Source organism: Saccopteryx leptura, chromosome 1 (genome assembly GCF_036850995.1).
Source record: "Saccopteryx leptura isolate mSacLep1 chromosome 1, mSacLep1_pri_phased_curated, whole genome shotgun sequence".
In the NCBI taxonomy this organism is placed as follows: Eukaryota; Metazoa; Chordata; class Mammalia; order Chiroptera; family Emballonuridae; genus Saccopteryx; species Saccopteryx leptura.
In genome coordinates this window covers 136,363,436-136,388,022 of record NC_089503.1, presented here as the reverse complement: position 1 = coordinate 136,388,022, position 24,587 = coordinate 136,363,436, and the positions used below count along the sequence as shown (strand labels likewise).

Below are 24,587 nucleotides of genomic sequence, written 5' to 3'. Positions count from 1 at the left end.
TGGCCCGTGGCTGAACTGGCGGCGCTGACGTCAGCTGGCGACCGCGGCCGCATTCCTAAACAGTTCAGACAAACCCACTGGTGGGAAGCTTCGAAAGCCCTCAGCTGTAGTGAAGAAGCAAAGGCTTGGCTGGCAGCCAGACTCCTGAGCTCAGCATTTTGTAATGCACTTCCTTTTTACTTAACAGCTTGCATAATGCCCTTAACCCCTCCTTTACCTGAACCACACCTTTAACCCCTTCTTTTCCTGGTGGAACTTCAAAGCAACCTTGGAACCCAGTCTCCCATAGGGTTTTAATATATTCCACACCGAATCACAACTGACTGATTTTTAATATTGCTGAAGAGGCAATTTAATTAAACACACATGGCTCCCCTTAAACGGCCCACTTTCCCCCCCCTTAAAGCAATGCTGTTTTTCAAGAAAGGAAACTAAAACGTTTTATTAAAACAATATATTTTAATGTTCAATTTTTTCAAGACCCTGCCTTCATAATTTATCTCTTAGAACATTTTTTTTCAAGAGCTAGTACATTCAAAAGATCCAAGCACAGAAAAAATAAAAGGCTATACAATGACAAAAATCTCCCACCAACCCTGTGCCCCAGTCACCCAGTTCTCACTCCATGAAAACCAATGTGATTTATTTTCCTTGTATTCACCCAGAAGTTTAGTGTTTTATATATAACAAATATAGTCTATTTTCTCCCCCCCCCCTTTTTTTTTTAACACCACACATGCTTTTTTCCTCCTTTGTTTCCTTCTTTTTTACAACTACATGAAATTCTACAATTTATTTACCAGTACCCTGTTCATGAGCATTTAAGTCATTTCCAATCTTGGCTATTACAAATAATACTGCAGTGAAAAACCTTGTATAACTACACATCTCTAGAATAAATTCCTAGATGAAGATTACTGGGGAGGGGGGGTGCTAGATGAAAACAAACATGTAACTGGAATTTTAGAGGTGCCTGCAAACTGCCCACCACTGAGGCTATACCTCAGACCCACCACACCAGCAGTGCCACGAGGGTTTCAGCCTGCAGCTCAGCCTGCAACTCAGACTGTCTGCTGCTGAGTTAAGCGTCTCTCCTTTATCTTAATGTCTCAGATCCTTTGCCAGTCCATTGTCACCAAACATTTTTTTACAACAGATCTGTGAAAAAATGGTATCTCAGTGTACTTTTTACATTTCTCATATAATGAAGTTGAGTCTCTTTTTATACATTTAAAAGCCATTTATTTGTATTTCCCCCTGTGAAATTATGATTTAGCATCATTGCTTTTGCTCATTTTCTCTATTGGATTGTTCATCACTTTCTTACTACTTTGGAGGAGCTTCTTATATTTTGCCTTTTGTCTGTGATGAGAGCAAAGAAACTTTCTACATAGTAAGGATATTAACCCTTTGTGATATAAGTCGCAAATATTATTTTCCAGTTTGGTGAATTATTTTGGTGGTTTCTGCCATACAGAAACTTGGGGATTTTATATAGCTGAACTGTTATAAAATCTATTATTTCATGGTTTCTGATTATTTTGTCAGACATCAACTATCATTCCCCTGAAGTCTATAAAAGAATTCACCTGTGGTTTCTTCTTCTATTATGTTTTCAGTTTCACATTTCAATCTTTGGAGTTTACACTTTGTTTTTTCCTAGATGGATTCCCACCCTTCCCAATATAATCTATTGAATAATCTCTTTTCTCACTGATTTGAAATGCTACCTTTATCTACTGAATTCTTATAGGTAAGTAGGGTTCATAGAATTTTAATGCTGCGTTTATCATCAGTGACTATTTTTAAATCTAGTAGAAAGTAAGATACATTTTCCAGAAACAACAAGATCTACTTTCAATAAACACATTTCAGATTTGGACCGTTTTATTTATTCCTAAACCAAACTAAATCTTTTTCAGGAATCCTGGGGTAAATTAAAACACAGTATCATTAGGCTACATTTAAAGACTTATACTGAAATAGTGTCTAATGTGACTTCAAAGTAACTAGCTTTTTGAAAATAAATTTCCATTCAGAAACATTACTCCTACCAATTATGGCAAGTACTTTTTAGTCTTCATTTTAAAGACTTCAGAAAACTACAAGATTTTAAATGCTAAAGACATTGTTAAAGCAAAATTTTGATACAACTTTGTCTTTTAATATATCCTTTAAAGAACATTCTTTAAAGAAAAATGAGTAACAAATGAGGAAGAACTAGTCCTTTCAACTAGTTGGAAACTCTTCTTTCCTATGTTAGCGATCATTATACCAGGTCTCTATGAAATTTGTAGGTTTTACATAGTATACCATCATAGTGATAAATAAGTACTTATTCTATTAAGTATACCAAGTATTAAGCATGCAAATGGTTTCATCTAAGGAGATGTTAAAAAATAAAAGGAATATACAATATACATTCATCAGTTGCTAAAAACAGCAGAATCCACTGTTTTATTCAGGAGGTCATAAGGTTAGGCAGGCAGTTCCCTAAAGGGACAGCAGGATGACAGACCTTAAGACATAAGTACCAATACGTTAATGTAGTGGAGAGGACAGGGGCAGGGAGAAGGAGAATACAGAACTGCCAAAGGGAGATGCCCAATCCTGAAAGGCAGGACTTCCAGTGCAGCTCAGGCTGTCCTCTTCAGCATGAGGCTATCCGTTATTGTCACAGTGTCCCAAGTCTTACGCCTCTCAGGACAGGCACGCCACACTCACAGGACCACAAACTGTGTGTCCAAAAAAGCCTTTAAAGGTGTATTTTCCTTGTGATACAGATACGTGCATGTATACAGCTTTTCAAGTTCTGACTATAACTCAAATTTAAGACTTTATATTTCTAAGATGTGGTGCTACAATTATATTTATGCAGTCACTATTTTAAATTCTGATCCCATTTCCCTATAAAAACTATGGCACAGAGAATCAAGTCCGAAGAGAAATTGATTTAAAGCTCCTGCCACTCTGCCCCTGATTTACTTGTCTCCTCTTTTCTTTCAAGGAGCCTCCACTTTGGCCCCATGGGAGCAGGGCCTGCTGTTTCTCAGACATGCCTGTTGAGCTTGATCACATTTTTCTGTATCTGGAATATCCAATCCAACAACAAAGAATACCAATCTCTAAACTTACATCTCCATTTAAAGCTAAATTCAAATGCCACCTCCTCCATAATTTCTTTCCCCTTTGAGAAGTCAGCCCCTCATAAACTCCAATAGTCTCTAATGATGATAATGGTGATGAAGACTGTTAAAGAGAAATGTCATCAAAATAAGTGTTTAAAATTCTTATGTTAATATAGAAATGAAATAAATTAAGTAAATACTGTTTTAACAGAAAAGATGCACTGTTATGCAGAACTGTTATGCAGAAAACCTATATAGGTCCTAGCAATAAAAAATCTACTTAAATATTCCATTTTTGTGTATATAGAATATACATTTTTACTAGCCCTATCTTTTTTTTTGGGTGGGAGTTGTCATTCCATCAACTTACAAATTAAAAGGAATATAAAAGTAGACAAAACTAATGTATTTAAATAAGGTACTATAGAAACCAACCCCCACAACAAGATGATTACTGATAAGTTCAGCTGTAAAAAACAAACAAAACTCTCTAGGTGACTGTCTGATCTATCAACAAGTAGTTTGGAAAATGAGATGAAGCAGAGCTAGGAAGGGAGCAAGGGGTCTAGATGAAGGAGTGAAAATCCCTCACCACTCTTGGATTAACTTCTCTCTCCCATCCCACCCTGCCCTACCCAAAAAAGAAGTAGCTACTGAGAGACAAGAACAGCAGCAAGAGTTGCAAGGAAAGTGGCTATAGAAGTCTTCTCCTTAAAACGCATCAGCCCTTGTCTACTTTAAGGTCCACTGCCCAACAACAAATATGAACCAAAGAGGACAAAACAGAGACAGGAGTTCCCCTTGTGGGAGGTAGCCAAGGCTCAGAGGAGGTAGAGACAACATGAGTTTCAGGAGGGTGAGGGAAACTCTTTGAAGTTTTCTATCTGCCTTAATTTATGCTATTCTTTGCCTGAAGACTGGGCAGTAAAAATTTTTTTTTAGTCATCAGAAACAAGAACAAAAGCAATCATTTTAAAAATTCAACTGATAAATGAGAAAACTGTGGGGGATGGGAAGTTTCCTGTGGTATAAAAAAAGTATGAAAAATACTTTTTTTAAACTCCCAGGATGGTTATTAAAAAGACTTTATGAGGTGACAATCTATCTCTTAGCAGACAAGACTACAGCTAATACTATCCAGGAAAAGACACTGGAAAATATACTTCAGCAGTTGAATTGCACAGAATTTAATTGTTCTGTTAAAAATACTACTTAAATACCAGGAAACTCACAAGATTGGAAACTAAGGACTTACCTGTTTCCTTTTATGACAAAAATACATCTACACTGGCCAAAAAACCTGCTCAACTCCAGCGAAGAGTCTGACTACATTATTTTGTACAATTACAGAATCTTGTTTGCATGTGTTTTCCCTACTGATTTTACTCAGAAGATAGAAAAACTAAGTCTAGAGACAAAGTGCTTCTTCTGCCTGGCTCCTCCTCCCCGGCCCGACGTGACAAGCACCCATGTGAGAGCTGAAGGAGCTGTAGGCTCATGGTGGTCTTAGGTCTCACTCGTTCGTTAATCTGTGGGTGTCTTAAACTGCCCACTGCACATGAATTAGAGTGGTCCTGTTTACAATGCTTCCCTGTTCTATGACAACAGAAACAGGACCAACCATGTGTCACATGTTTAGAAAACCTAGACCATTATTTTTTGTTTTATTTTTCTAAATAGTAACATAGTTTTAACAGCCTAAAAGAAAGTCTGAACCCAAAAGACTTTGTATTTTTGGTAATATGAAAACTATACTCCAGTGAATAGTCACTCAATCTTAAATTACTGCCTAAACGAAAGGTTTTTAAGTAAGTCCTGCTGATGGTTTCAAGGACTAGAAAGAGCTGCCTCAAGAAGATACCAAAACATGTGTCCTCAATTAAAGTTTGACATCTTTGATTTTTTTTTTTGCTAAATCAGATGTTTAAACTTGGCAGGTGACCTCTTTGTAAACAGGACATCATTTCTAGAGCAATATACACCTACTCTGTTAATTTTATCATGGGATCACAGACTTTCCCACGATATCCCAGATATCCCATTTCCATGTCTTCAGAGTCTATCACACAGTACATGTTCAGATCATTATTGAGTGCTGCCCAATTAAAATATATATTAAAAAAAGTTAATTTCTCTCATTCATTTGGATGTAAGACTCAAATATGTATGTAACAGTTAGACATTATGCTCAACAACACAAATTATAAGTTTGTCCATGAGGACAAAGTAACTTATTGTGAAAAAAAAAAACCTGAATTTACAAAGTTGGGTGTAATTAGATACTTAACCTATAACGTGTAAAAATCTTATGTATTTAATAAAATTGAATCCAATTAGAGTTCCAATTTCCACATGTACTCCTAGAGCTCTGTACTTTAGAAACCATACAGTATCTTGTTCTCTTCAGAAAATTATTCATTAAAAATATATACCTTCACTTGGAGAGCTTCTGGAAACAATACAAGCTACATTTAAAAAATGGAGCCCAGGCAGGATAGCTCAGTTGGTTAGAGTGTCATCCAGATACACCAAGGTTGTGGGTTCTATCACCAGTCAGGGCACAGACAAGAACAGATCAATGTTTCTCTCTCTCTCTCTCAAATCAATAAACTTTTTTTTTAAGCGGAATCACTGGAGACTTCATCTATATGCTGCTCCTAGAATCCATGATGCAAAAGTTTTAAATTTATACCTCAGGTGATTAAGACTTGATATAGTTTGGCAGCCAAATCTAACTAAAGCAAAATTCCAATTAATAATGAGCTATATAATGGCAAAAGTCCATTGTAGTTTTAAAAGTTCTATTGTGATTAATGATTATATTAAAACTTCAGACATTTATAGATACATCTCCAAAATCAATCTCACCAGTGTATTCTCCATTCCCCCAAAAGTACTTATAATTGTTATAGTCACCTTTTCTATTCCTCACAAATAATGGCTTTTAAATCTACAGAATGAGTGCTCTTTTACTGCTTAATACTTTACACCCCAACACAGAAATACCTAACTGCCACCATAACGTATCTACATGTTTCATAAAGGATATCTTATAAGTGACAAATTATAGGAGGTAGTTCTTTGAATTATGTACCATCTTTCAAAGACTTCTGGGATGTTTTTTCCAATCTTTCCTTTTACCCGTTAAGCTGGGCTAAAAAGGCAAGTAGGAAAAAATGTCAGTACTTGCTTAACCATACAGATATGCATTTAAGTTGGTAAAGGAGGAAGGAAGCGGACAAAAAAATTGAGAGCAGGCCTGACCAGGCTGTGGCGCCATGAATAGAGCATCGGACTGGGATGCATTGGACCCAGGTTCAAAACCCTGAGGTTGCAGGCTTGAGTGCAGGCTCACTGGCTTGAGCATGGGATCATAGACGTGACCCTATGGTCACTGGCTTGAACACAAGGCTGTTGGCTTGAAGAAGGCGTCACTCGCTCTGCTGGAGCCCCCCCACTCAAGGCACATGTGAGAAAGCAATCAATGAACAAGAACTAAGGTGCCACACGAAGAATTGATGCTTCTCATCTCTCTCCCTTCCTTCTTGCCTGTCTGTCCCTATCTGTCTCTCTCTCTCTCACTTAAAAAAAAAAAATTGGCAGTAGGCACAGATGGGACTGGTCTTGCTGATTCATAACATGCTTGGCTTAGTGGGATATTTGGGCAGTGATATTATTTTGGAAACATCTATGCTAAAACTTCTTTTGTCCAACTAAGAAAAGGTCATATAAAATGATGCAACTAAGAAAATTCTATTACCAAGTGTGTTACAAAATTTAAATAAATATATGCAGATGTGTCCTACTCCCATTACATACTCATACTAATGTTTTTACCAGATACTTGCCAGGTAAATTTCATTCTTATTTTTTACCTATTTCATCATTATTTACACATGCTTTATTTTCTACAAAGTACTTTTAAACATACAGCATCGCTCAAAATATCTGGAATAAGATTTTAGTATATTTATTCTTTATGAATTGTGTTTTAAACTTTCTCCATAGAATATACACAGTGAGGCAAAAATAGGTTACATACAAAACGCACACAAACGTTTATTTCTGTATTATTATTTATTAATTATTGTATTTTTTCCATATGAACAACTGTTAACCTACTTTGGAACTGTCTAAAGTTCCAGTTTTTTTAAAAAACTCTGGCGTGTACTTTTCATAGTAACTCTGGAAGAAGACTGGAAACCTTCTTAAAGTAAGAGATCTCCTCCTCCTGCTGTTCCATGAGCCTCCCCCCACCTCACCCCATTTTATTCAGCATGCAGTACCCAGCACTCCAAAGGTCAGGAAGCCATAAGAGCCTGAAAGTCAAATGTACAGAGAGTGAAAGACCCTAGCAGTCTGCCTCACAAGAACCTCAATTTGACTGCCCTGGTCAACTTTTTTTCAACCACTCAGAATGGCCTCAGAGGCAGGGTGAGAGAGAATGGGGAGACAACAATCTGTGGGTATCCCTAAGACTCAGGGCAGACAGAGATTCAAAGGGACTCAGCAGTCCAGAACAAGCAATAGATATAAAATAACTCACAAAAAGAAAGGTAAATATAAAGTGCTGCCCTGGAGCTAAAAATATAAGCTGCTCATTCATAACATAAGTCCTTATGAGTAATTCATGTGAAAGACAACACCAAAGATGACAGTAATTGTTTAACTGCGCATGGCTGTCTACAAAAAAAAAAAATTAACAAAAACATCAACTTGTGCAATACTATAATAATGAAATTACAGTTTTTTAACCGCCTTAGAATGCCCTGTACTAGTCAAATCTTAAGTATGATATGCTTTTCTAAGGACATTATGAAAAGTAGCAATAAAAAAATGGAACGTTTCAGGAAAGGTAGGACAACTATAAAGGGTCTGAAGCTACAACAAAATAGAGTAGACAAAGATTCGGCAGTGTAACCTGAGGGGAAAAACGACTTAACTCTTGCTCAATGTCTGAAGCTCTGTCAAGTGAAAGATGGAAAAGACAGAACTGGAACTTTTGGGCTAGGAATCCACACAACGTGAAAAGCTACCTAATATTAAGTTATTCAAAACTACCTTGAAAACCAAGAGTTCCCCATCTCTAAAAGGGAAGCCAAGCCAAGGCTGAAAGAAATCGCCAGAGATGAATGACCTGCCAAGGATAGTTCAAGATGACTATGTATGCTCTTAAAGGTTGCAGAGAGCTACTTTCCAACACTGACCCCAGATCATCTACAGCCCCCGACTATACATGTAATACCTTGCTCAGGTTATCACAAGAATAACAAAGCCAGGGCCAGACAACTGCTTTCTGGACTCCCAAATCTGTGTTTTTCATTCTGTTCCACCTTCTCGCTCCAAGTATCAGGCCACATTGACCCTCACCCACAGAGGAAGCAGTCTCTTCCTAAGAGTTCGTTGAAACTTGGGAAGCAGGGGTTGGAAGAACCAATCACCTTGTTCTAGACAAGTGATTTTGTCTGTTTTTCTGAGAGCTTTGCGAGGATTCATGTCCTTCAGCTCACAAAGAAGAATGCCTCACTGCTCAAACCTTTCACCCAATTCAGTAAGTAATGACAGATTTTGGAAAAAGCAAAAGAGGATCTTATGTTTTACTTCAGTCAAAAGACAGATGTTATGTACACTGGAAATGAAAAAGTAGATTTCAGTGTTTAAGGGAAACTGGAGTGCCAGTGTCAATAATTTTCTCAATTTGGTCACATAGAAGGATTTAAGACACAATCAGACAGACCCAATGTTTTTAATCAAAATACATTTTCAAGTAATAGAAGCTGTCTTTTTTGAAAACCACACTACTCGCTCTCTGTCAGCCTCCTAAACTGCGATTTGGCCATACAACCCAAGTTCATCCTTCCTTTTCTCACTAACAAGCAAAGCTCCCTAATGATACCAGTCTACAAGTTCAGTTTGCTCCCTAACTCAGACAAAACTATTCTCAGAATTTAAGTCATGCAGTGCCTGGTTTAATCATAAAAATTCACAATCTTAACAAACCTCTGCTGGGGCTGTCCAGGTGCCAGAAGTTGTGCTAAGTACTTTATAGTATGTTGATCAAGTAGATATATTTATCCCTGTATTATAAATGAAGAAAACGAAGTTTTAAGAGACTAAGTTACTTGTCCAAAGTTAATAGCTACATGACCAGGCTTCAAATTCCAAACTCGAGGTCCACACAGTCTCAACCAGCACACAGTGTTGCCTGCCTCCCTGCTCAAGGATAGTGATGTTTTGTGATCCAAGGTAAGGGGGCGGGGCCCAAGTTCATTCAAGAGTTTCACAGGTACCAGATGGCATAATGTGCCATTCTCTGAAACACTTTTGAGATGCTATTTTGCAATCAGAGGCTTAAATGGCAGCAGGAGAGACTAAATGAACTAAACTTTTGGTTTGAAGGTAAACTGAAAAGCCTCTAAAGTTACATTAATAATAGTTAAACATTTATTGTTTTCTGTGCTAGGCACTGAGATCTCACTCTTCCTTTCCCTCTCAACGTAGATTAAGTAAATTTGGACCATACAACCCATTCTCCACACTTGTAGTTGGTAGGCTAAACAGGGAGTAAGAATTCTGTACCCTTCAGAAATCAACTCACAAAAGCTTGGCTGTCACTAATGGGCTGGTGTGCCACAGTCCCTGGAGGGTTCGCTGGAGGGCTGCGGATTCACAGAACATTGAAATCAACAAAACAAACTGCCATATTTCTTCTGAAATGTGGATTTAGTTGCCACTTGAGCACTTCGCTGATCTCCAATATAACATTCAAGGTGAATTAGATTAAGATCAAGCTTGTTAGTGGTAAATCCAATACATTAGATTTTTTAGTTAAAAAAAACTCAATAAGTATTATTCTATACAAACCCATTTTTGTAGGATATTTTAAGATATATACACACATTACATACAATTAGTACAATGTTTGACTTTGAGAGGGAAGAATACACTCAGAACTAACTTAATTTCTTATAGACTGAGTCTAAATCAATGTCCAAAACTAAATAACCTGCTCATTTTGTATCACAAACAAACTCAGGAAGATTTTGACAATAATGCAAGAAGTCAAAGATCTGGGTTTTAATTCCAAGTCTCCTCAAACTCTCTGAGAAGCAGTTCCCTAATCTAGGAACAGTAACTTTTTAAACTATAAAGGATAAACCTGACCACTGGTGGCGCAGTGGACAGTGCATCAACCTGGGACACTAAAGTCCCAGGTTCGAAACCCCAATGTCACTAACTTGAGCGCGGGCTCATTCAGCTTGAGCATGGGTTCAGCAACATGATCCCAAAGTCACTGGCTTGAGCCCAAGGTTGCTGCTTGAGCAAACGACCACTGACTTGGCTTGAGCCTCCCAGGTCAAGGCACATATGAGAAAGCAATCAATGAACAACTAAAGCGATGCAACTATGAGTGAGTGCTTCTCATCTCTCTCCCTTCTTGTCTCACTTTCTCCCTTAAAAAAAAAAAAAAACTATAAAGGATAAATAAACTTATGGATATTATATTTATAATGCTCCTAAGAAATTGACTTATCTATAGTTCAAAAATTTAATAAGGAATATTCAGAAGACATTAGAAGGATATCATTTAAACCCTCCCCCTTCAAATAAAATGTTTTCTCTGAGTATTTTTATTAAGCAACAAGTAAAAATTAAATTTAAAAAGTCTCATTAGTTTACTTGTCAGTGGAGATTCCCCACCTATTTTTCTTTAAACTATTTAAAACAGCCTAATTTAACTGGTTAAAACAGGGGTCGAGAACCTTTTTGGCTGAGAGAGCCATGAATGCCACATATTTTAAAATGCAATTTCATGAGAGCCATACAACAACCCGTGTACATTATGCATTATCCAATAAAAATTTAGTGTTGTCCCGGAGGACAGCTGTGATTGGCTCCAGCCACTCGCAACCATGAACATGAGAGGTAGGAAATGAATGGATTGTAATACATGAGAATGTTTTATATTTTTAATGTTATTTTTTTTATTAAATATTTGTCTGTGAGCCAGATGCAGCCATTAAAAGAGCCACATCTGGCTCACGAGCCATAGTTTCCCGACCCCTGGATTAAAATATGCTATAACCACTAAAAAAAAACACACACACACACACAAAAAAACACCTGAACACCCAACCCTGACACAAGGCCATCTTACATTGGTATAGCACTTTGCAAGCTAAATAAAATGCTTTGTTCAAATTTGAATGAAAACATTCAACTCTCACAAAAACCTATAGGTCAGGAGGGTTAAGTGTTATGTGAGAATTGTGCAAAAGAAGATGAAAGTGGCAGATAAGGCCCTGGGCAGTGGGCTTAATGGTAGAGTGCTGGCCCGGTGTGTGGAAGTTCCAGGTTTGATTTCCAGCCAGGGCACACAGGAGAAGCCCCCATCTGCTTCTCCACCTCTCCTTTCTCTCTCTCTCTTCCCCTCCTGCAGCCAAGGCTCCATTTGAGCAAAGTATGCCCAGGCGCTGAGGATGGCTTCATGGCCTCTGCCTCAGGCACTAGAACAGCTCCAGTCACAACGAAGCAATGCCCTAGATGGGCAAAGCATCGCCCCCTAGTGGGCATACCAGGTGGGTCCCAGTTGGACTCATGTGGGAGTCTGTCTCCCTGCTTCTCACTTCAGAAAAATACAAAAAAAACAAAAAACAAGTGAGCAGATAAACAAGACATCAAGGTGGGATGAAAGCCCAAGTAGAAGCTCAGCCCTTGGGTCCACCATGTACAAGATCCTGTCCACCTCCAAATACCAGACCAGGGGTCCCCAAACTTTTTATACAGGGGCCCAGTTCACTGTCCCTCAGACCGTTGGAGGGCCGGACTATAAAAATAACTATGAACAAATCCCTATGCACACTGCACATATCTTATTTTAAAGTAAAAACACAAAACGGGAACAAATACAATATTTAAAATAAAGAACAAGTAAATTTAAATCAACAAACTGACTGGTATTTCAATGGGAACTATGGGCCTGCTTTTGGCTAATGAGATGGTCAATGTCCAGTTCCATATTTGTCACTGCTAGCCGTAACAAGTGATATGATGCACTGCTGGAGCCCTGACGCGTGCACCCCACGTCACCAGAAGTAGTACTGTATGTGAGCGACGCTGCGCTTTGCAAATGCACCCTGTGCTCCTCTCACTGACCACCAATGAAAGAAGTGCCCCTTCCAGAAGTGCAGCAGGGGCCGGATAAATGGCCTCAGGGGGCCGCGTGCGGCCCGTAGTTTGGGGACCCTTGTACCAGACTGTATTTTCTCATCTCAGTGTATGAAATAGACGTGTAAGGAAGCACAAATATTCCACATTTTTTGTTTCCAAGCGACACACTGATTTAGAATGCTTTAAACCAACACCCCTGCAAAAAAAGAAATTATGTAAAGTTTAATAAGACATTTAAGCAGACAACCCACTGACCCCCACTGAGTAAAGCTATTTTCTTTATCTAAATTATTTATAGAGAAATAAATTCTCATAGAACACTTATTCTAAATCTTAAGCTTTCTGTATACATTTTAAAAATCCAGAATTAACCCATTTTCTATTTTTGAAATCTATTTTGTTTTTAAGTCAAAGCTTTTTTTAAGTCAGTTAAATATTTACTGAATTATTACCATGTGTCTAGCCCTGTGATCATTTAATTAATTAAACGATTATTATCTTAACTCTGATACTGCTTGAATCAGCATTCAAAGATGACGCCCTGACAGATCCGTATCTGTGGGCAGGTAGGAATGGGGAGAAAGGAATCAATGCACAGCACACGGGGTTTTCTTGCCCTGTACTATGACTGCTCTTACTTTCCGCTAGCCTGCCATCTGTCCTGTGTTGCACTGTCAAATAAGACTGCAAGGACACAAACATCCTGTGTCACTTCCTACACCTGCATCCCTTCACCAGGTTGGACTGCCTGCACAAAAGTTTTCTCAGTACTAAGCAGTTATACCACCTGTCTGAAATAATATCCGCATTACAATGGGAGCCTTTCTGCTCATCTGACAGGCCATGAGAGCCTTGGTGAAAGGATGAGTCACATTATAAATGTACTCCCTCTGATACTAATGTATGGCACATCCCTAACTCATAAATGGGATTTTATTCCTCTATGAAATAAGCACAATTGGTTTTCATTTGATCTTCATGACTGTGCCCCTAAAGCAAAACACAAGGCTAATTAAAGCCTTACGATGATGCCTCACTATCACTGGAAGATTAAGCTCAGCTCCTCATCAAGGCACACAAGGCCCACTATGGTCGCCTGCCTCTACCCTTTCCTCTCTTACCACCACCTCCTCCATCACTCGGTGCCACAGTGCCAGCCATGGAAGCTGTGAAGAATCTGAATCACAAAAGGAGTAACTGTTTCCTATCTTCACACTTTCCTAGGAGCTTTATGCTGCCTAGAGTGTATTTCCACACCCCGCCTCTCATCAACCACCTCTCCCCCTCCTAACAGTAATGGCCTGGCCAACTCCTATCATTTCCCACTACTGCTTCCAAGTTTCCCCTTCTCTTCTGGAAGCCTTCACAGAACTCCAGAAAAAAACGGATAACTCCCCCTCATACTAAGTATCAGAGGATACTTAGTGCACTGTCAGTCAAGTTATATGCCTTGAGGCCCTCTTTCTTTTCCATCAGTGAGCTCCTTTGCATACCCAGTATTTAGCCAGTGCTGGCACAAATCAAATAGTCGATAATGGAGGGAGGGCCAGCAGTGCTCAGCAGGCCAGATGTTATCCCAGGTAATCCATCCCAGAGACCTGCCAGGGCACAGGCAGTCAGACGCTGGCTGATTCCTTTAGTGATTGGCCGTGGAGAAGATAGAGTTTGCTGGCAATCCATAGAGCATGCCCAGAGACAAGGACACATTTCCTCAAGAAAGAACACTACACATGGGCTATACCAGGCAGAGAAGGGGTGGAGAGGCAGGCACTTCACAGGCAATTCCACCAACCTGAAGAAGGGGAAATTTTTAATCAGAAAAACTTGCCTTTTACCTCAATTTACATAAACTTGTCTACTAAATTTAGCAGTAAACTGCTTCTTTGAAGCAGAAATAATTTAATACAGCAGAACATGGACATAAAAGAAAAGCTCTCAAACTAAAACAAAATGTCCTTACCTATTCTAAATTCAACCAGCTAACAACTTCTCCATTCTACCCCTATAACTTAAATTCAACCAGCTAACAACTTCTCCATTCTACCCCTATAACTAAAACACTCCACAAATTTTGACTCAGAGGCTGCTTGCTTTTATTTTATACATCATATAACAAGAATGGTTATTTTGTTTCCCAGCTCCCTACAGATTAAAAGCAACATGTCTGAGAAAAGAGTTTTATAGGGAAGACAAAAAGGATACTAAAAAATGACCCTAAGAATCCCAAAATCCAGAATCTGGACCATATCTGCCCTATATATCTGAATATTCAATCTAAAAGAGCATAGCCAAGATTCTTTTGTGTGTGTGTGACAGAGACTGAGAGAGACAGATAGAGAGAGACAGACAGACAGGAAGGGATAGAGATGAGAAGCATTAATTCTTTGTTGTGGCTCCTTAGTCTCCTTAGTTGTTCATTGATTGCTTTCTCATATGTGCCTTGACCTGGGGGCTGCAGCAGAGTGAGTGACCCCTTGCTCAAGCTGGCGACCTCGGGGTTTCGAACCTGGGTCCTCTGCGTCCCAGACCAACATTCTATCCACTTTGCCACCACCTGGTCAGGTGCATAGTAAAGACTCTTAAAGGGGAAAATCTCATAAGCTTTCTGGAACTGCTGACAATACAAAATTATACATTTCTTAACATATTATCATAGCCAAAATATAATTGTTTAAAATAAAATTGTATTAGCTATTCCAACCTATTATATTAGCTTGTCCCCAAAATATAGGTGAGCAACATGATTATGTGAAAGTTTAATGTAGCATTGTTCATTAAAACTGTGAAACAGTAAAAACGAAATGCCTATTAAAAAGGAAACAGACTGCGATATATACATAAAATAGAACATAACTCAGCCATTTTAAAAGATCATATTCATTAATACGGGAAGATAGCCAAAACAAAGTATCAAGTAAAAAAATACAGGTTGAGAAAGGCATGTATTATATAACTTTACAACCAGAGTGCACGCATATATATGCTCCTGCTATGTGTACTAAGGTGTGCACGCATGTGTGTTACCAAGCTTTTGGCAGTGATCATTCTAAACTACTAAAATGTTAACATTGATTTCTGCTTCTTCAGTTTTCTGTATTGTCTGAATTCCCTATAGAAGCATAGATTTTTCATATGAGAAAAAATTTTTTTTGAAAAATACACTCCAGTATAGGCACATACATCTTAAACACCATTTCAGATGAAAGAAAAAGGCACGTGTGTATATGTAGCCTGAATGCAACCATCATGTGTTGTTTTCCATATATCTGTTACATAGAGAAACAGGCAAAGGTTATATATTTATCAGTACAAATTTGTTAATACAACTAGAAAACACAATTTGAGAGCTAGAATACTTATACATAAGGATATCACATAAATAGCTCTATTCAGCCTATTAATTTCAAATAGTTTCTTAGATCTAGAGGTAGTATTTTATCAAATTTTCAATGTTAAAATACAGTGGCATGTCAACAAATTTTAAAATATACAATCTTGAGGAAAATACATGTAAAATGAAGGTAGCCCTATAAAAGTCCACTGGACTGCAAAAGTAGTCTTGGTCCAAGTAGTTTCGAAAATATAGTTTCTGAGATTGCTATCCAATCTCATTCTGACAATGCACATTCATAAAAATGTTATGTGTGGGCTCCCAAAGCAAGGGACAAAGACAAAGAAGGGGTAAGAAAAAGCACAAGAGAATCGGAATTCACATTTTCACTCAGAAAAACGTTTTGAAAAACAAAAAATGCTAACTTTATTATAAGCACAGGTTAATAAAAGGGGTAAAATAAAGTATGGGAAGGTATTCGAGCTACAAAAAATTGTGATTTGGGTACAACGCTAGTAACATTATTTCTGAATTCTACTAATTTCTTCTAAGATATAAAAGGATATAAAATGTATGTTAATTATATATAGTAACATTCTTAGTCACAATGAATAGCCCTATTTTTAAAAAGAACTTTGAAAAATAAATATGGTAAAAATAAAATTCTAAAATGCTATACTATCTTCATTATGGCAGGCTAGCTGCCCTTGAATTCTATTGAGAAGGCAGGATTGGCCAACAGAGTCAAGGAAAGGGAATAAGAAAAGAAGAAGGGAGGCTGGATAACAAAGAAGGAAGGAAGAAAGAAAGGCAGACAGGCCAGGAGAGAGGAAGGGAGGGAGGCAGGGAGGGTGGGAGGGAGGATGGATTTTTGTCTGTGCCACAGATGCCCATAAGAAATGTCATTAATGGTATGATCTTATTACAGAAATTCCCCAGACTGGTTTCCAGATCAAAAACTACAGGCACCTTTAGTACATCAAGATTAGTGCATATATGACACATGGCTAAGAAACTATTGTCAGCCCAGCATGTCCTCATCAAGATATATCGGTGGCCTGCTATAACCTCTAATGACAGTTCCACAGGAGAACACAAACACAGAGCAGACAGAAACAGAAGAGATTTAAATCTGTCAAAACTGTATTGAGACTGTTAAAATGGTTTTTTCCTCTTCATGAGTTTCCCAATGTACTTAGTCTTTGAATCACTACAAACTTTTTCATTTCCCTATCTTCTTCTCCGTTAAGTCGGAGAGTTCTTCAAGCTGTAAGAAAAGCCTACTTTTACTTCAGGGTACAAGTGTGGTACCACGACAAGTTCCAGGTGAGAGGGCCTTCCTAAAGGGACAAGCTCCACTAGGTGGGAAGAGCTCTCCAGAGCAGGACCAGAAAGTGCCTCCAGGGCAGGGGGACAAGTGTCCCAGGATGCCAAAATGTATTTACGAATCTTTAAGAAACACTGATCTAAATGATTGGAAAGACAGGTTAAAGCCAGTCTTTCTGCTGAGTAAAGATACAAATTCAGAATTTCCCAACTTCAACTGGGAAATTGTCAATTTTACAATTATTCCTACTTCTATGTAAATAGTATAGATTTACCTCTTAAGATTTCTCAGTAACAAAATACCCAAAGTCATAGTTCTAACCCAATAAAACTTAAACCCTCTTCGCCACTACTACATAGTGACATGGTGATAAGCATAGATTTTTTTTTTTTTTTTTTGCCACCACCATGTGGCCTCAAATTCCAGTTTTACCATTTACCAGCTGTGTGACTATGGGCAAGTTACTTAACATCTATAACTAAGTTCCTTATGTATCTCTTAATTTAAATTAATATATGTAAATCTCTTAGAACAGTAGGTAACACAGTGTTAACAGTAATGACTATTGCTATTATTATGTCATCATCATCTAGCATGTCTGCCATGAGCATTTCAACTGACCCTCTCCTAGAACAGCAGTGTCACCTCCATAGCATTCTAAATTATCGCCCAATTTGAAAAGAGCTATTCAGTTAAGAGGTTTTTCAAGAAGTTATACTCACCAAGCAAAGTTTTGAAATGTAAATTATTACCTCTTCCATTATTCAAGAGGAAAAGGAAAAGGAAGAGATAATTTGAGGGTATTTTTGTTTTGTTTTTCAGAGTAGCTTTGACAGGCCAGTACTAACACTCAGTGGAGTGTTCAACATGGGAACTGTTTCTGCCTTACAGTCCTACAGCATAGACTGTTACAGGACCCAATTAATTAAAAAGCGCTTTTCTCTTATGTAACCTCCACATTTGACTCTCAAGCGTTGCTTTTTCTCTATTTCCTACATTTAAAATATTACATTACTTTTTAATAGCTCAGGGATATTAATTAAAATAATTAGAAGTTTCTCCAGCATGAGGCACAGAGGAGAATATGGAATGGACATTCCTGGTTTTCAGACAACTTGTGTAAACATACTACTTTTTGGAGAGAGCAGATTTACTGTACCTTATTACAGATATTACCCATTTGTTGATTTGGGGAAAGTGTATATTTCTCCCAAAAGCAGATGGCCAATCTACTGTAGAAAGCTGTTTTCAGACACAAGCAACTACCAGCAGAGAAGTAAATTCTCAATAGTTAGAACAAGCCCCTTTGAACTCATGTAGTGCTCATTATCGATGTCATAAATAAAACAATAAAAGCAAATGATCCCTTGAAAAGAGTCTTAGCAACTAAAGATAAAGGGATGTGCCATAATAACTGAGTTGGATAGAGGACATCTGGCAAGAGCAAATGGGTAAAGAGCCTCAAAAGTAAATCATTTTGTTGGGATGCAAAAATATAAGAAAATGAGAGTTAGTAATGTTCTTTGAGAAAGTAAGATAGTCAAAGATATGAAAAACATTTTTAAATCCAAAGGGATTTTAAAACAGGAAAATCTATTAACCCACAAATTGTTGGATTATTTTAAGTACACAAGTTTTGGAAACCTCAGACTCACGAAGTATATTCCTGATTAGCAACACTCAAGTTTCCAGCTGCCTTTACATTTGTTCACTTTGTCAAAGCCCTAATTCTATACCAAAGCCCTTTGTACTGCTCCAACACCAGCTCAGCTCACCTTACTGGAAAGGCTCTGCTGGTTTTGTCAGCTGTGTCCATGATAAGCAGCTGGGAAGTATGGAAAAACCATTAACAATTGACTAAAAACAGTATGGACATGGAGTTTCACATTTGTTGTAGAAGAGGTTACAAAAAATGTAAATCAAAAAATGAAATTAAAAAGACTATTCATTGCTCCACACCTGTTGAGAAAAAGCTTTACAATCACCAGTCCATGTAAAAGAGCAATGGCTCAGTTGAAGAAAGTACTAATCCCTGTTTAAACAAAGAGCAAACAAAAAAACTTGCCAAGACAGAAAGGCACACTCAGAAGCAAGAAGAGAAATGTCCACTGATGCACTGGGGACAAACCAAAGTTCTCTAAGACGTCTATGTTTCCATGATGTAGTGCTTCAAACAAATGGCAATCTCAGGGCAGATAAAGACATCAATCTGGAATGTAGGCAGGAGAGCTGTTCACAACTTCAAAGCAGAAAAATGTGTTCTCAATTAGTATGCAATTTCTAGAAGCCAAATGCAGACTTGGCCGCAAATATTTCCCATTTTTAACTTGAGACTGCCCCATCTTCAGCAGCATTCACTTGCTGGGCAACAGCGCCACTGTTCCCATTACGTCCTGTGCCTACCATGCCGACCACTCCAAGTAGTGGGGCTATCAGGAGTGTGACCCTCTTTCTGTCTCTCTCCTGAACATGTATGCAAATCCTCATCTCTGGAACTGGCAATAAGTTATAGCTGATGAGACACCAGCAATCTGGGGTATCTGCTACTGTTCAAAAGACAGAAAGCCAGGTTAGCAGCTCTGTAAAACCCTGGTAACTGGACAATGGCTAGCAGGGTTAGATACAGCCCCCTGACCTTGGGGCACAGAGGCTCCCAAAAGAACTGAAATGAGATAGACTGGTGGAGCCAAGTAAACTACTCTGCCTAATTATGTGAGACAGTTTATGCTGTACAGAATACGTACATTCTACCCTGAAAAAAATAAAAGAGAAAAAGAGATTTACATCAAAGTGCTCTATGCACTGGCTTAGATCCTAGACATAAATGATCTCAATTAATGCAACTGAGGCCCATAGAAATGAAATAACTTGTCCAGGTCACAAAGGGAGTAAGAACCAGAATTCAAACCCAAGTCTAACAACAAGGCAGGTGTTCTTTCTATTGAAGCATGATGGCTTTTACTATTTTTCTCATCACCGTGCTGTCCTGAAGTAGTTAAGCTTCCACTGTGGGTATCTATAAAGGTGGTTTAAAACTCAAAGAGAACTGAGTATTTCCCTGACAATCCAGCAAAACACACATCTGGCCTGGGAGAGCTCCTTTAAATACTAAAATGTTTCTATTTTTACTACTTTTGATGAAAATCTTTCTCAAAATATTTAACTGCCTTCTTAAACAGACTGTACCAAACACCACTAACCAACAGATGGGTTGTGTCATGTCCATGGAGTTCCACCATTTGGGATGGAGACTGCTCTCATCTTAGAGGTAGAGGGGCTGCACAGACCACCTAATCAAACCCTACAACTGCAGGATCTTTCTCATGAGATTTATCCAAAGTAAAGGGTTAAAGTATTAAAAATATGAAAAGAAAACATTTACATGTGGCTCAATGGATCTAACATTCATTTAAGCAGCTTTGGGGACACAAAAGTTTCCAACATCCCACCTAAATTCAATCACTCCAGCAAACTGGGCTGCCAAACTGGCCACCTGTCAACCTTATCATTGTCTAAACTCTCATCTCATGAACTCAGATTCAAATGTAAAATATTAAAGGAACTAACTCATAAGGTTTTGTGAGGGAGTGCGATCCTTTTACCCTTTATGAACCTTCGTTCCTCCCAGCCCAGACTCACAAAGCTATGTACACTTTTCACTACTAGACTTGTTCTAAAAATGTTTCATCAGTCTGGAAGATATCAGTCAAGATCAGAGATCCTCTGTTTTAGCAAGGAGAGCAGCATTTTAACACGTAAACCTGATCCTTACTTGGCAAATATATTTAAGTGTCATTCATTAACGTAGTTATCCTCAGAATTATTACTGACCAGGCGGTGGCGCAGTGGATAGAACGTCGGACTGGGACACAGACGACCCAGGTTCGAAACCCTGAGGTCGCTGACTTGATGCCCAAGGTCACTGGCTTGAGCAAGGGGTCACTAGCTCTGCTGGAGCCCCCCAGTCAAGGCACATATGAGAAAGCAATCAATGAACTAAGGTGCCACAATGAAGAATTGATGCTTCTCATCTCTGGGAGGGAGGGAGGAAAGATTACTGACTCTAGCATCAGTTTTTCATTTTTCTAACTAAAATGATGCATCTTAAAGCAATCCCAAATGGTATTAGCATGCATGAAAAGAAATTATACATCATTAGTTGCCAGATTAAAATAAGAACTGTTAAGCCCCAGCCGGATAGCTCAGTTGGTTAAAGAATCATCCGGAAGTAAACAGGTTGCCAGTACGAACCCTACTCTGGACACAATTCTGTCCTTCCCTCTTTCTCTCGCTTCCTCTCTTGCTAAAATCAATAAATAAAAATAAATTTTAAAAAGAACTATTAAAATAATACTGCTATGCTAGAGTCATCAACCTTTCCAGGTCTTCACTCACTCAAGATCAAGATTTCAATTATGACTCTAGCCACCCGCTTAAGTGAAAAGAAAGCCAGCCACCCAGCCACACCATCCTCCCCTTCCATCCTCTGCCTTTCATTCTTCTTCCACCTCCCTACGTCAAGGAGTAGCTCCAAGCTGCCCAGATCTTTGACCTAGTGGAGAAGGCACAGCTTGTCAGCTGCCTAGTCTTTCTGTTGACTGTAGCTATTTTAGCACTATGCCTAAAACTGAAATATAAAAATATCCTAAATAGAAACAAAACACAGGGCGTCTGAAACTTTTTAAAAAATAGGATAAACTTATTTTTAAATAGCATATAAGATGCATTTACAAATAATAAGGTCAATCAACAGGGAATTATTTTCTAGTGCCCAAACATTTTGGATGCACTGTATTTACTGTACTTCCTTCAGATGAAGAACTAGATTCATTGCTTTGAATTTAGAGTAATTTCATCTGGAATGATGTTTAGAGGTTTGTTTTAAGAAAATTGAGCAATTTATTTTAAAGGAAAACTAACATGTTGCTTAAAAATAAGTCTATCTTATATCTTACATTTTTTGACTTTTCAATTATCCTGTCTTTGAATTCACTGCAAATCAGTTCCCTTAATTTCCTACTCACCTCCTCTCCCACCGCAAACACCAAATTTCTTTCTACAAAGAAGGCATCATGACTTTCTTGCTTATGGTGTAGCAACTTTGGGAAACAAAAAACTGCTAAAGAAGAGAGAATTGGCTCCATCAGAGTCAAGTTAATTTTTGTCACTTACTGCTGTGTAACTACAGGCAAATTACGTACTCAGAAATGCACCTCTAGAAATTATGGGGTGTTGGTGGGAGTGCCAAAAGCAAGGGCAGAGGGTACTCACATCTTTGCAAAATTATCAGAGAAAAGGTGAACCGGAAAGGATTATCTCTTTCTGCTCCAAAATAGAAAAGAAGTATATTCTAGCTATTTTATCACCAAATGACTGACAGGTATGTGTAGAGAGAGGGACAATGTACATAGCACAAAGGACCAGCCACCAGCAGTCACACTTGTCTGTCAGATGAACATGATGCTACTTAGTCTTGGTTGCATTCATCTGGAACAGACCAGCTTTTGGCCTGCATTCCAATTCTCATTTTCCTAGCATATCCGTATCACTCTACTTTCTATCTCTCAACAAAGAACAAGAAGTTTAGCAGGTGGACCTTTACCAGTACAACACATGTTAGCTACAACCAACTTTGTTGTATCAAGAAAGATATCTACATTCCACTTCTACATGAAAATCACTATTAAATGTTACATTTGTTTTGAATGGATTGTATTACATTTATTCACACAACAAATATATGATACACTGTAATGGAGACATCTATGCACTCCACACTGCAGACATGTCTCAATTACTTAAGAGAAAAAAACAGCCCTTCTCATGGTATTCTAAAGCTGGCTACATACAACTGCAGCTGAACAACAGGGGAAAATCTATCACTCCAATGATCAAAGGTAATACACTACATGCTAGTTTTTCACAGGAAAGAGGCCACTTGTCACAGACTAAAACAAAACAAACTGCAGACAAGTGCTCACTATTGAGGCATGTGTATGACTTCCTTCACACTTTAAGATGAAGCCATGACATACAGCACAATGTTAGTTATTTTGGGACACATATACCTTACTTTAAGTAAATTCAATTCTGTCATATGCAAAAGAAAAATTTGAAGACCATTTTCACTTTAAAAAAATTGTAATGATATTTCTTTAAAAATAAGTCCTAGAATGATTCATTCTACAAGAGTATCATGTAATCATGCTGTAAGGAACAGTAAGTGTTTATGAATACATGAAGGAGTTACACTTGCAATGACAATTCAAGACTAGGGGTTGCTAAGTCGCTTGCACAAAAACCAGAAAGCGAAAGTCATCGTTTAAGATTTAAGAAGACTTCATGGTCAGTGCACAGAGTATTATAATCACCCCAGTCAACATTTTCCAATAAACAGGAAAGCAGGTTTGGAAGAAAAACAGTAAGTCTGAGGCACAAGTGTGACAAGCAAGTAAGGATGTTCAGTGAACTACAGGGGTCTGAAGCTTAGGAGAAGGAAAGATTTGAAACTTGATTGTGGAGTTTTGAAAGTAGATTAAAGGACCCAGAAAAGTGGGTAGAAGGTGACCTCACAAAGAAGACTGGAGTTACCACAGAGCTCGGATTTATAAAAGTCAAGTAAAGCCCAAGTTCCAAGGAAGAACAGCCAGCTGCGCTGAGTGCTGTCGAACTGTCAAATAGGATGAGGCATAAGAAGGGCCTGCTGCAGGTAGTAACACTGGTCCCTCCACAGGGACGGCTTCAGAGGACTGATGGGGCGGAGCAAGAGCGCAGGGGGCTGAAGGGTGAAGTGAGAGGTGGAAAAAATACCATATAATCACTCTCTCAAGAAATCTGGTATGCAAAAGAAAAAAAAAGGTCACTGAGAGAAGGAACGGACTGGGAAGGCTCAGTGTCAATGAGGATATTTTTAAGGTGGAAAATATTTCCTCATGTTTAAATAGTATTTATGCAGAACAGCAGTAAGGAAAAGTAAAATTCCTTCCTTTCAATAGTACCCCAAAATTAATAAAGGAAACACCCCAAATGCTGCTCATTTCTGATAGTCTAATTATGGCAGTGAGAAATCCCTGCTTCCATTAATGGAATTTATTTGCTCCTCATCTCTAATGAAGCAATACAAAAATCAATAATAAATCTTTTTTTAAAAATATTTTATGCAGACATAAGAGCTCATCAGAAAGATGTTTACATTTAAATCATAACAAAACTTCAGGATGCTCACATCAAAATGGAAAATGAAATTCAAAGTTCATAGGCCTTATGTTCAACCAGTAATTAGTAAATTCTGAAATATGCTTTCTCAAAATAATCAGGTTAGGAGAATAATCTGTGGATCCAATAGGTTGACTTCCTCTGATTCTTTCACAGATTAAAGGTTTTACAGATGCCTTAAAATGAAAGGAAATTGATGATTACAAGAACAGTTTGGTTATTTACAACCCTTGAGGCTAATATACAGCACACCTAAAGGTTTTGCCTTGAGGCAAAAGATTTAACAAACTGCCCTCCTAATTGCTCCCTAGACACACTGTACACAGGGCCACGTGATTCTGAGGTACAGATTCCTATAGAAAAATCACCTTTAGGAAAAAAAATCAAAAACAAGTATCTCACCAACTGCTTTTGA

The 24,587-nt window shown here is 38.2% G+C and overlaps 1 protein-coding gene across 2 annotated transcripts in view; it reads right to left on the bottom strand.

Moving 5' to 3' along the window:
• ZSWIM6 (zinc finger SWIM-type containing 6) overlaps nt 1-24,587 on the bottom strand; it is a 200,067-nt gene that overhangs the window by 134,046 nt on the left and 41,434 nt on the right. The window lies entirely within an intron of this gene.